The sequence below is a fragment of the Choloepus didactylus genome, chromosome 12, assembly GCF_015220235.1.
Source record: "Choloepus didactylus isolate mChoDid1 chromosome 12, mChoDid1.pri, whole genome shotgun sequence".
NCBI classification, from domain to species: domain Eukaryota; kingdom Metazoa; phylum Chordata; class Mammalia; order Pilosa; family Megalonychidae; genus Choloepus; species Choloepus didactylus.
In genome coordinates this window covers 59045395-59058150 of record NC_051318.1, presented here as the reverse complement: position 1 = coordinate 59058150, position 12756 = coordinate 59045395, and the positions used below count along the sequence as shown (strand labels likewise).

The 12756-nt window shown below is 38.6% G+C and overlaps 1 non-coding gene across 1 annotated transcript; it reads right to left on the bottom strand.

Moving 5' to 3' along the window:
- Positions 1-7664: 7664 nt before the first annotated feature.
- Positions 7665-7826, bottom strand: LOC119507539. The gene has a single exon (XR_005211292.1). It is a non-coding gene; the product is annotated as a U1 spliceosomal RNA (small nuclear RNA).
- Positions 7827-12756: the final 4930 nt, after the last annotated feature.

The window sequence follows — 12756 nt, the reverse complement described above, 5'->3', positions numbered from 1 at the left end:
ACTAACTCTAGGCTGAAAAATCAGCTTTCCTTCTTTGACTATAATTGCTCAATTTAGCATCTAATGAAAAACAGGAATGCAAGCTGGTCCAGTAATATCTCATTCCACAAAATAGATTATGAGGCCTAAATACTCGAACTTGACTGAGCCCAAGTATTTGTCACAATTCCAGAAAACCTTTAACTGAACTTATATATTTTTTAACTTCCAAAATTGTTTTACTTTCAGGCAAATAATACATACATATGCTGACAACTCCAAAATTTATATTTCTCTCTCAAACCTCTCCTTCCCTGAATTCCACATTGACATATCCAGCTGCCTATGGAGATTTCTGCTAGAATGTCTAGAAAGCAATCACACCAAATGTATTCACCCCTCCACCCCCAGTCTTTCCAGTTTCCTTAAATGACACCACCATTTAATCAAGCCAAAAATTAAGGCATCATCCTTGATTCTTTCCTTTCCCTCCCACCTCTCCTTATCAAGTCCAAATCTTATCTCAAATCTCTCCGTCTTTCCTACACTCACCCTAATCGTAGTCACTTTTATTCCTCACCTCGAGTCTTGCAAGAGCCTCATCACTAGTATCCACCTTTGCTGCCTGTACTGGGTTCAGTAGTGTTTCCCAGAATTTATATCTACTTGGAACTTCAGAACATGACTTTATTTGGAAATAGGGTTTTTGCTGATTTAGTTAGTTATGATGAGGTTATATAGGGTGAGTCTTAAATCCAATGACTGGTATTCTTATAAGTCCATGCAGAGACACAGACAGACAGAAGAAAGGAGGTCATGTTAAGGCAGACAAAGAAATTGGAGTGATGCAACAGCAAGTCAAGAAATGCCAAAGATGGCAACAACCACCAGGATTCCGGAAGAGGCGAAGAAGAATTCACCCCTCGAGTCTTCAGAGGGAGCATAACCCTGCTGACACTTGATTCAGGCTTGTAGACTCCAGAACTGTTTTGTTTTAAGTCCCTCAGTTTGTAATTTGTTACAGCCACTCTAGGAAATTCATATACTGCCCTAGAAGCCATTCTTTGCAAAGTGTGAGCAATCCTTTACAAGTATAAATAAGACTGTGATGCTCCCTTACTTAAAACCTTTTGAGTATCTCCATCTCCCTTAGAATAGAATTTACGCTTCTCCCTAATCTGGACTTTCTCCACCTCTGTAGTCTTTGTTCACCACTGCTACATGCTGGTCTTCTTTCTCTTCTTCAAATATTCCAAACTTATTCCCGCTTTAGAAATTTTGCACATTTTTCTCTTTGCCTGGAATACTCATTCACAAGATCTTTAGTTCTTTGGCTTTTTCAGATTCCTACTTTAATGTCACTTCTCAGAGAGGCCATCTCCACATACCAAATCTTAAATAGCTGTCCAGTCACTGTATCATTTCACACTGTTCATTTTTATTAATTCATTTGTATATGCTTCATTGTCTATCTTCACCTATTAGAAAGCAAGCTTCCATAAACACAGGGCCATTGTGATCTTATTTGCCAATTTTCCTGGAATAATCTCTGGCTCATAATAGGACCTCAATAAGTATTTGCTGAGTAAAAATAAATGACTGAATGAACACCCTAAAATAAAAATAAGTATCTAGGTATACTTGATACCTTAATCTTTTAAATATACAAACAAACATAAAGTCTGGAAGCCTATTTTATTAGTGGTATTTCATTCTTTTTAAATTCCTTACAAAAAAAGAAAATTAGAAATTAAAACAAACTTTTATTAGGCAACTATATGCATCTGAATTCTACAGAAAAATGTGTTAAACTATTGCTCTGAAGTTTAAATATCTTCAATGGACTTTAAAGGGGCCCTCAAGAGTTACTTTTACAGATTTTGGGTTAAATATGTGACTGAAGATACGCTAATAGAAATTTGTGTTTGTTTTTTTCTGTAGAATCCTCACTGATACATTTGAGTGTTTTCCCTTGTCTAAAAATTTAGACAATTTTCCCTTGTCTAATAAATTTCCCTCTTATGACAGATGGTTGGCAGCCTGCTTATAAACACTAACATTTCGATTTTCTAAAGCTGCAGTTGCATACAAATGCAATGATCATTCTGGAAGCTTTGTTACTGTGTGATGTTTTCTGAGGTCAGCACTCACTCACTGCTACAGCTCTCCTTCGGCTTTCTAAAAACTGAGTGCAACTTCTTTCATTGTGCCAGCCACAGGGCTCATGCCTTTCACTTGTAAACCATATAGTTCTCTATGTCTTTTCTTTAAAGGCATTGATACCAGCATTTTCAAGCACCATAGTAGTAGATTGCTTGGCTTCCTCCCTTTGGTTCTTTGCACTCCAGTTTTTGGCACCCATTCCTGGTTAGTATTTCCTATAAAATGTATTCATGGACCAAGTCACAAACACTGCCATTTTAAATTTGTATTCATCTATTATATTTCTCTTATGAACCACTGCTGTGGTCTTCACATCTCTTTTCTATTTTTGAAGGTAAATCCATGCTTCTGATTTGTTTTTAAAACACTTCCAAAATAGTAAAAAAAAAAAATTTCTCATCAGATGCAATAAAATACTCAAACAAATCGATAATGCCTTGAAAGATTGTTTTATTATCCAGAGAGCATTGTTCTGGAACTCCTCTAAATTATTTTAAATGGGACATAATGACAATATTACTGTAACAGGAAGGCTGTATGTACACTGACATTGAAGATTTGCTCCTCATTTGTGGATATCAAGTCGTTTTTCTCTTCCAGCATTATTATCTTCCGTTTGGAGAGTATAAAAGGAAATACCACAAGGTTAAGAGACTTCTTCATGGCAAACAATTAATCTGTTGCAGGGGTCACAAGAAAACTTCCCATGCAACAGTCTGGTCTTGCTAATCAGTAGACATCATTCCTTCGTGTAGGGCAGCTTGGTCTGAAAACACTACAGGGGGGAACTAAATAAATAAAACTTGAGCTCTATGTGGCCAAGTGGCTCCTTTGTTTGCAGAAAGACAACCCCAGACAAAAGAGGCTCTATGTTCAGCAGGAAGCAAGGAGGCAAATTTGCTCATTTGTCTTCGGAACACACGTGCCATTGCTACCTGCATTCAGTTGACATATACTTCTTCCATCCAAATGTACTCCAGCCTCAGACTGCAACCAGATACAGTTCTCTGCCTATATACACTGTTCAAATTTAGATGCGTGAACCTCCAGAACTGTGAAGTAAACAACTCTCTTCAATAACAGTGTTCAAAGAAATCTAAAGTCTTAATAATTGTGTACTTGCTCCTGGGAAGAGAGAACTAAAATGGGCAAGAATTCAAATGGATAGAGATCTCTCCTTCCTGCGTACTGCACAAAATAGCGTAGGAGGAGCCTTTATTAGGACCTTAGGCACAGAATTAGCAATGAGAGAAGAAGAAGGTGTTTGGAGGGTGAACAAAGGAAGCAGCTTCAGAACCTCACATACTGAAATTGAAAATAAATATTGGTTTACTTATCAAATAACAGTGAAAGAGGCTACCTCCGTAAGACCACTGAACTCTAATGGACTATCTCAAAAATATTTTTAAAATTGGCTAAATCTATGGAAAACAAAGCAGAAAGGGAGAGAGAAACAACTCAACATACACAGCAAACTTTTACTGAGTTCCAAAAGAGCAGGAATGAGAACAAAAAATGTTATCAGAGAAAAAGAGGACTGAAAATGATGCTTAAACAGACCCACTTTTCCTCAAAATCTGGCAGTTCTTTATAGCAGAATATGCTGAATTCACATACGTGCCCAGTATGTGATGCTTATTTATGTATTTATTCATTTATTTTTAACTTTTACAGTGGTAACATACACACAATGCAAAATTTCCCATTTTAGCCATTTTCAAGTATACAGATCATTTCGCGGTAACTGCATTCACAAGGTTGTGCTACCAACACCACCATCTATTACCAGAACTCTTTCATCAGCCCAGGCAGAAACTCTATACCCATTAAGTAGTGAGCCTCATTCCTTCCTCACGCTCTGGTCCTGATAACCTGTTCTCTACTCTGCTTCTGTGAGTTTGCTTGTTCTTGGTATTTCGTATCAGTGAAATCATGCAATATTTGTCCTTTTGTGTCTGGCTTATTTCACTCAACATGCTGTCATCAAGGCTCATCCATGTTGCAGCATGTATCAGAATTTCATTCCTTTTTGAGGCAGATTCGTGACCCTACTTGCTGAGAGAGTCTTTGTCGCCACTCACAATACCCCTGCCTTGCTCTATTAGAGAACAAGGGCAGCCTTCTCTGCACACTCGCACTGGACCTGGCCATGTCCCCTTTCTCCCCCAGCACCTGGCACACCTCCCTCACAGTACCTATCATGTTATCCAGTTATTGTCACTGACTGAACTATGTCCCACAATGGACTGTAAGTTCACTGAGAGCAGAGATGCTTTGTGGTTCATGTTTGCACCTTCAGTGCCTAGTGCAGCTCCTTAGCAAAGATAAAGCACTGAACTAAAGGGAGAATCAGTTTATTCCACCCCAAATGGAAGGAAAATTAACTCTAAGTGTGATGACTCTTTGAGCAAAGCACAAGTAGCTTGAGCTTAAAGGAGCAACACTCATTTGTTTTCTAAAATGTAATTTTGATTCTTCTGTTGAGTAAATTTTTTCAGTCAGTAATTGCAGACTTCCTGCTTCCTTCGTCACAAAGCAAAGCACAAATTCTTCAATCTATTCTTCAATCTTACCTCTCTCAAGCGAGTTCTTTGCAGGGAGAGGAGGAGTGAGGCAGGAAGTCTGGATCTCCCTTAGGGTTCATTCAATAGTCTAAATTCCGGCATCCAGATACCTAACCAACCTTCAAAATCTCCTTCACTTCTCATAGGTGATCTACTTCTCTTCATACTGCTGTCTCCCAAGGGCTGCCCATTTCCTCCTGGAGGCCTGTTTTATGACATATGCCTCCTAGAGTGTGGGAGATAAATGCCATGATGCTCCATGGTCCTGCCACACTGGTGAAGTTTCTGCATTAACGTATCTCATTAAATCTGTCTTACCACTAAGAAAAAGCAAGGAGGAGGTGGCCGCTGAGTTGATTACTATAAGACAATTAAATGAGAAAGAGAGTGGGCATTCTTGATTGAGTACAAAGCATAAACCAAGGCTGAAAGGTATGAGGCAGCATGTTTTCTGTGGTGAAGCATATGCAATTTGGTACCATTAGCACATTAATTGCAAGGCAAATATTGACGAGATAAAGGACTGGAAAGGTAGTCAGAAGTAACAATAAGTTAACAATTGAAGAGTCTTAAGCAGGAAAGTTGTCTAATCTTGGGTTCCACTAGAGAGCAGGGCTTGCAGCAAACATTTATGTGCTACTAATTTATTAGAAACTTCTATCACATGAAATAAGGAGTAAGGGGAAAAGGGGAACGAGACAGGACAGATGCAACACCCACTGAGGTTGTTACTATCTATCTAGTGCAATTGGTCACTCAACATCAAAGGATTGTCTTCTGAGAAACTGCCACTATATTTGAAGACAATCTGGGAACTGAAGGGAGAAAAAATTTATCTGCCAGCTTCCAAGTGCCACTGGCCCAAAGCTCACCCGTTGTGTGTTAACTCATATTTTCTTGGTGTCCCATGGTCAGGTTCTAAGTCCTATACCAGGGGATTTTTTGAACAGTGAGAAGTTCTCTGACTCAAAAGTCATGCCCTTTGCCCAGAAACCTAGATGCTAGATGCTTGCCCTGAAACTCTCCTTCTGGGGTTTACCAGAGACTCCATACAGCATCTTGAAGTACCCTAGTACTTCAAGTACATCTTTAAGTACATCCCTAGTTCCATCATATCTACAAGGCCATATAGTGTGAATGGTGAGGAAGCTTGCATAACAGTTAGGACCTATTGGACAGACAACTCTTGCTGGCCACCTTCTGAGTCACCTGATAGATATGTTGGAGCATCATTCCCAAATGTGTTATGTTCTACCTCCAGAAGCCAGAGTTCAACAAGCTGTGTGCTTTATTCTTAGCAGAAGGAGGTTGAAGTCGCAGCAACTCATCCTTTGTCTTAGAGATGATGCTCTGGCATTTCTCGGACCACTGAACAACCAAAAATTCCGCCAGGGAAACTGCCAAGTTTCTCTCCAAATTCTAGCGTACATGTGTCACACTAGGACCTTAAGATCATTATCACTTTCTGCTCACATGGTTCAAATACATTATGCCATCAATATAGTGGACCCATCTAATATTTTTCAGAAATCAAGATAATCAATGTCCCTGAGGACTATATTTTGACAGAAAGCTGGAGAGTTAACAGATGAGTTGAGATTAAATACATACTGCTATCCTTGTCATGTAAAAATGAACCACTTTTGTATCTCCCTATTGATGAGGTTCAAGAAGAATGCATCTGCCATATCAACAGCTGCATACTGAGTGCCAATGGCTCTGTTGATCAAGCATGGCAGCTATTGTGCTGTTAAATGTATGATGGACCACCATCATCCACCACAATCAATCTGCTTTTGGCAGTGGCTAGGTGATGAATCGAATGACAATACCATGGGAACCACTATCCCTGAACCCTTTATGTCTTCTAAGGAAGTGTTCCTCTGTATTGCCTTCCAGGATTCAGTATTTCTTATGATTTTTCTATTTATACTAGAGGATGGAAAGTTTCAGCACATCTACTTGCCCTTTCCTATCATAGTGGCCCTTACCCCTCAGCACAAGGAATTAACAGTTCTGCCAGGTTCTAGGTCTATTTTTTTAAAACTGAAAATTTGTGATTTATGAAAGTAAACAAAAGATGGGTTTGAGAATCCATTGTACCCACTGTTAACTTGAGTAAAAACTCCATTTACAATACGTTCATCAAAAGGCCTCACTTTAACCAGATCATGATGGTGCATCAGAGTCATTGGTATCATCTCAGACTTTATAAATGTTGATCAAAAGTTTAGATATTCCCCTTTCTCCAGTGCACAGTTACTCTGATGAATCATCCTAGGTCACTTTGGGGAAGGGCCACAAGAATATTTAATGCAGATACTTGCAGTGGTGTTGCACAGTGCTTACTCAAGAGAACCAGCTATCCCCTTCAACCAATGGCACTGGGTCTGGAAATCAACTTAGCTTTGGAAAATTAACAAAGGACTGATTTTCCTTGCCAGTGGCTGATACCAGCATTCTGTTAGTCATTTTTTTTATTATTATTATATAGGTTGAGCATGCCTCTAGTAGGCTGTTCATTATTTTGCCTCTAGATTCTTTAGCTATGCCACAGATTCCTGTAGGTGAAAGCCCCCTGATGATCTTTCTGGCATTAATGCCCAATACGGAAATTTATCTACCCTGCCTCTGACTTTTAAATGCTATTGCCTGGCTTCTGCAATTCCAGAATCCCGTTATCTCCATTGATATTAGGCTTCATCTCCCACAATCAACCAAAATCTACAGAGAACTGCAATTATGGTGTTTCTCAAATGGAACTGATATCTACCCACCCTCAAAAGCACATTTCTTATTGTCTTAGTGAAGGGCGTGAACTCTGGGGCTCAGTATACATATCAGGTGGTAGATTTTCAGTTCTTACATCAGGATGCTTTCACCTCCTTGAGCTTTCTACTCTTTGAGCTTTCTGTACTTTAGTCTATATATTTTTTTCTTTTTTCTTTTTTCTTTTCAGGGGAGAGTGCAAATGCAGTCCCCCACTACCACAAATTACGCAGTGGAGTTTCCCACATTTGGGGAAATTGCAGGGGTCAGCATATCCAGAGTGCGATGGATAAGCCTCACCCTGGAAAAACCACCTTTGTGACCATGGTGTCTTCCCTGCCATGTAAGTACTATTCTATATTTTTTTATATGCACATCATTTACAATAACCCATAATGGTTTCCAAGCATCCAGGAGCCACTCTAGCAGACTAGTAGAACAGGTTGGAGGTGTTCCTTTCAGAACATTGAATCCTGAACCACTGACCAATGCCTATGTCCACAAATTCTCTCCTATACATCCTTATAGATCTCTATTCACATCCAAAATCATTCCCCATATGTACTCCTAAATGGGTATCCCAGTTCCTAACAGGACTTGTTAGCCAAGTGAACTCAGTTATTTCCCAACTTACTATTTACAGGCCGTTTCCACACCACAGATCTTCACAGTCTTACTGAGATGTGGAGATGGGGTAGATTTCAAAGAGGTCAAGGCAGCTACAATTTGCAGAGCAGACTACTAGAGATACGGGAGCTATAGAAAGGGAAAGGGAGAGAGAGCGTGTACTCTAGAAATCTTCAGAGGAGTTGCTTCAAGTTTTTAACTGAGTTTGTTGGCAACCATAAACCCAGAAACTCAACAAACTCCAAGCACAAGAAACAAAAAGAAAATCACATTTTTAATCACATAATTAAGTCATAGCATAATTAAATTGCTGAAAACCAGGGGTGAAAAGATTGAAAGTTGTTAGAGTAAAAAAGATATTTTTTTAGAGTAAAAAAGATCCATTGCATACATACATACGGCATGTTTGCCAAGCAATATACTCCTATACTTCTGTGTCACTACGGTTTGACTGACATTGATAAAATTTCTTCTTGGATCTTCTGCACATCACCACATACAACAACCCAGTCTTGTGCTAAAGGATTCATTTGTTCTCATTAATTAATGTAGCTAAAATATGTCCTGTGGCCAAGACATATGTTTGACCACGTATCAGTCTTTTTTATGAATACTTAAGAAGTCAATGAGCCCAACTAAGTTGGATCTTAAGTTGAAAGTGAATGCAATTTTCACCCCCTAATATCTAAGTCATAGGTTACTAAAGGACCAATGCCAGAATTTACAACCTATGAAGAGGTATAGTGAAACAATTTACAAGCTTGAACTCTGGAGTTGGAGTGCCTGGGTTAAAATTGCAACTGCTATATATTAATTTTAAGATCATTGAGCAAGTTATGTACCTCATTTTATCCATCTGCCCACGATCAGTAATAAATTAAACTACCTCCTAAGATTTCTAAGAGGATTAATTGAAGAGGCATGTAATTTCTCTTAACACTGAATTTATATATACCAAACCCTCACTAAAACTTAGCCACAAGAGGAATGATGGATATTTATTAAATCAGAACTTTAACTATCTAATGATAGTCTTAACTTTCACAAAATCTTAGTGTTTTTTGAGTGTATCAGGCATTCCCCAGGCTTAGAACCCATTAAACCTCCTGTAGGGTAGCATTATACTGGACTGGAGTAAATGGAGTTGTCTTTTCCTGCCTAGAGTTGGGTGGGATAACCATCTCAGGTTGTGTCTTGGTCCACAATTAAGAGTTAGCCTTCTCCTAGCATTTCATCTTTAAAGTTAAAATACTCTTGTCTACTACATACTTGGTCTCCTACTGGGGCATCATTGGTGCTAAATTAAGCAAGATTCCCTAGTTGAATCTAATTTCTGGAAGGTGATGGGGTGGAAAATAGTTATTAAGAGAAGCAGGCCCAGTCGAAATCAAGTTTGAGATCTTTGGCAATAGTGATAAAGGGTGGTTATATCTCTAACCCATACACATAAAAATGTTTATGATTAGGAGGGAGAGAGAGCAAAATAAGGAGAGAACTACATTACTGTTTCAATGAAGTAATCCTGTCCCCGGTTAATGGGACTTAATGTATGTCAGCCTCTGGGTAAACTAGCTAGTCAGGAATGTAACTCCTCTATTCTCAATTCCCAGTCCTTCTGTGAGTAAGGGAGTGAAGAGAGGAGCTGGATGTTGATGCAAGCACAGTATGGGAGGGGACCCTCATCTAGAGGAGGAATATGAGGTTGTGAGAAGAATTGCTTCCGACCCATCCCCACAGTGTTCTTAGCCCTATCATTAAGAGAAATAAGGTAGCATATATACAAACAATTATAACTTAAATTTTGTGTATAAAAGTGATGTCATTTCTGAATAGTGAATGTGTTATTTGGGGTTCTCTTAGGGAAACAGAATCAACAAGAGATATCTATGAATATAAGATTTTATAAAAGTATCTCATGCAACTGTGGGTATGCACGAGTCCAAATTCTGTATGGTGGCAGCAAACAGGCAATTCCAATGAAGGTGTTTGATGAACTCCTCAGTAAACAAACTGGCAACATCACTGAAGGTGTTTAATGAACTCCTCAGGAAACGCTTCACTGGTTAGCTGAAGAAGAAGTGAAGCTCCTCTATCTGACTCGCTTAAAGTCTCAACTGATTGGATTAAATCCAGCTGATTGAATTCTCTCATTGTGGAAGACACTCCGTTGATGTAATCAGTCACAGCTGCAGCCAATTGACTGATGATTTAATAAAACAGTCTTCTGGTTTATTAACCAGCCACAAATGTCCTTGCAGTAACAGTTAGGCCAGTGCTTGCTTGACCAGACACCTGGACATCATCACCTGGCCACATTGACACGTGAACCTAACCATCACAGTGGAGGTAATCCTTTTTGCTAAAATAAATAATGGAGGCATAAATAAATGGAAGGATGTTCCACATTCATGGATTGGAAGAGTAAATATTGATAAGATGTCAATCCTACCTCTTCCAGTTTGCCATTATACAAATACCAGAAATGGATTGGCTTTTATAAAGGGGTTTTAATTGGTTACAAATTTACAGTCCTAAGGCCATGAAAGTGTCCAAACTAAGGCATCAACATGAGGATACCTTCACTGAAGAGCACCAATAGGTATCTGGAACACCTCTGTCAGCCAGGAAGGCACATGGCTCATGTCTGCTGGTCCTTTGCTTCTGGTTGTGTTTCAAAATAGCTTTCTGCAAAATGTCTCTGGGTTTCTATCTTTGCTCCTGTGTGTCCTTGCTTCTCTCTGCCAGGGCCTTTCTCTCTAAGCATCTGGAAGTCCTTTCTTAACTTCTCCAGGGCAAACTGTGGGATTTACCCCTTAGCTTAGCATCTCCAAACATCCTTCTGTCTCCATCTCCAAGCATCTCCAAGCATTGGGGTTGTGTCAGCTCTCAAGCTCTCTTAAGTACTCCAGTAAACTAATCAAGATTCTCCCTAAATGGGCAGGCCACACCTTCATGGAAATAATATAATCAGAGTTCTCACCCACAGTTGAGTGGCTCACATCTCCATGGAAACATTCAATCAAAAGTTTCTACTTCACAAGATTAGATTAAAAGATCATGGTTCTTCTGGGTCCATAACAGTTTCAAACCAGCCCACTACCCAAAGTGATTTAGAGATTCAATGCAATCCTAATCAAAATTCCAACAGACAGGTGGTGGCTGCTCTTTGCCAGACATGTGCAGAGCCTGCAAGCTCCTGGGAATCCAGAGGCATCGTGGGAGCACAGAGCCTTGTCTGGCAGCCACAGTTGACACTAGCATGAAACAACTCAGAAGATAAAATAACAGTTCACTTTATAAACCATGAAGGTGAAACTTTGGCAACCAAAGGAAAAGTTGGTGACTTTCTGCTAGATGTTGTGGTTGAAAATAATCTAGATATCAATGGCTTTGATGGACGTGGAGGAACTTGGGCTTGCTCTACCCCTCACCGCGTATTTGAAGACCACATATTTTGAGACACTACAAACAATTACTAATGAGGAGAATGATATGCTTGATCTGGTGTATGGACTAATGGACACATCATGATTGGACTGCCAAATCGGTTTGATGCAGTGATTGAGGCCAGGCAATCCATTGATATGGGCAAGAACTCCCAAGCTAGAATAGATTGGAATATTTTCATGAAATTTTTATTTTTATAAGAATCATTTCTTAATATAATTAAATGAGAAATTGATGAATGGATTTATTAATATAGCTAGCTTTACTATTTTAATTCACTTAGTACAGCTATTGAACTTTGTAGTTCTGAAAGTATGCACTCTTTATTTTGGTTAAATTATAAAAACATCAACCAAATATTAGAAAATAATTAATATGATAAAACCTTTCATATTTTACTTTAATGTTTGTTAAGTGACTTTAGCAAAATATTTTCCCATAAATACTATGTCTGCTTACCTACAAAGTAAGTGAAATAAAGTATTATTATCCGTGTTGGATCTGGGTGAAGGCAGGAATCCAAAATGGCTTGTCAAGGGCCATACAGCTAATTAGAGCTGCTACTAGAACCCACATCTTGTCACTACAAGTTAAACATTCAGATTGAAACTGGTAAAATTATGAATATCTCATTTATAGCAGTAATTAAATATGAATGTGCATGGGCAAAAATATTAATTGCTCAGTGAACAATTTCAAAGACAATCATTAACCTTATAAAGAAATATTTCAAAATTTGATACATTGAGAAGTACAAGTCCAAACATAGGCATTACGGCACTATAAAAGTAGTTGGATCTCTGTTCTGAAAAAAACGGAGGAATAAACTAAAAATTAGATGTCTTTTTTTTTTTTCCTATTTCAAGCAGAATGGTCTATCTTTGTAATCTTTAAAAAATAATGCTGATTTATAAATCTCTGTCTGTAGCAAAATAGGAATCTTATGAATTAGATTTTCTCTGTTCTGAGCCAGAAAAGAAATGAGCAGTCTGCCATAGGCACAGCTCCAAGGCGGCCATTCTCTTAAGCAAGGCTTAAGTTGCACAGCAATATGCATCACTGCCAGAAATGAGGAAATGGTCTTGAGTACCACAGATTACCAATTACAAATGGAAAATATTTGTATCCTTATCTATACCAAAAATAAATTTTAACATTAATAAAGAAGTACACAGTTTCTCTTCAGAAGTATAGTAAACATAGGAAT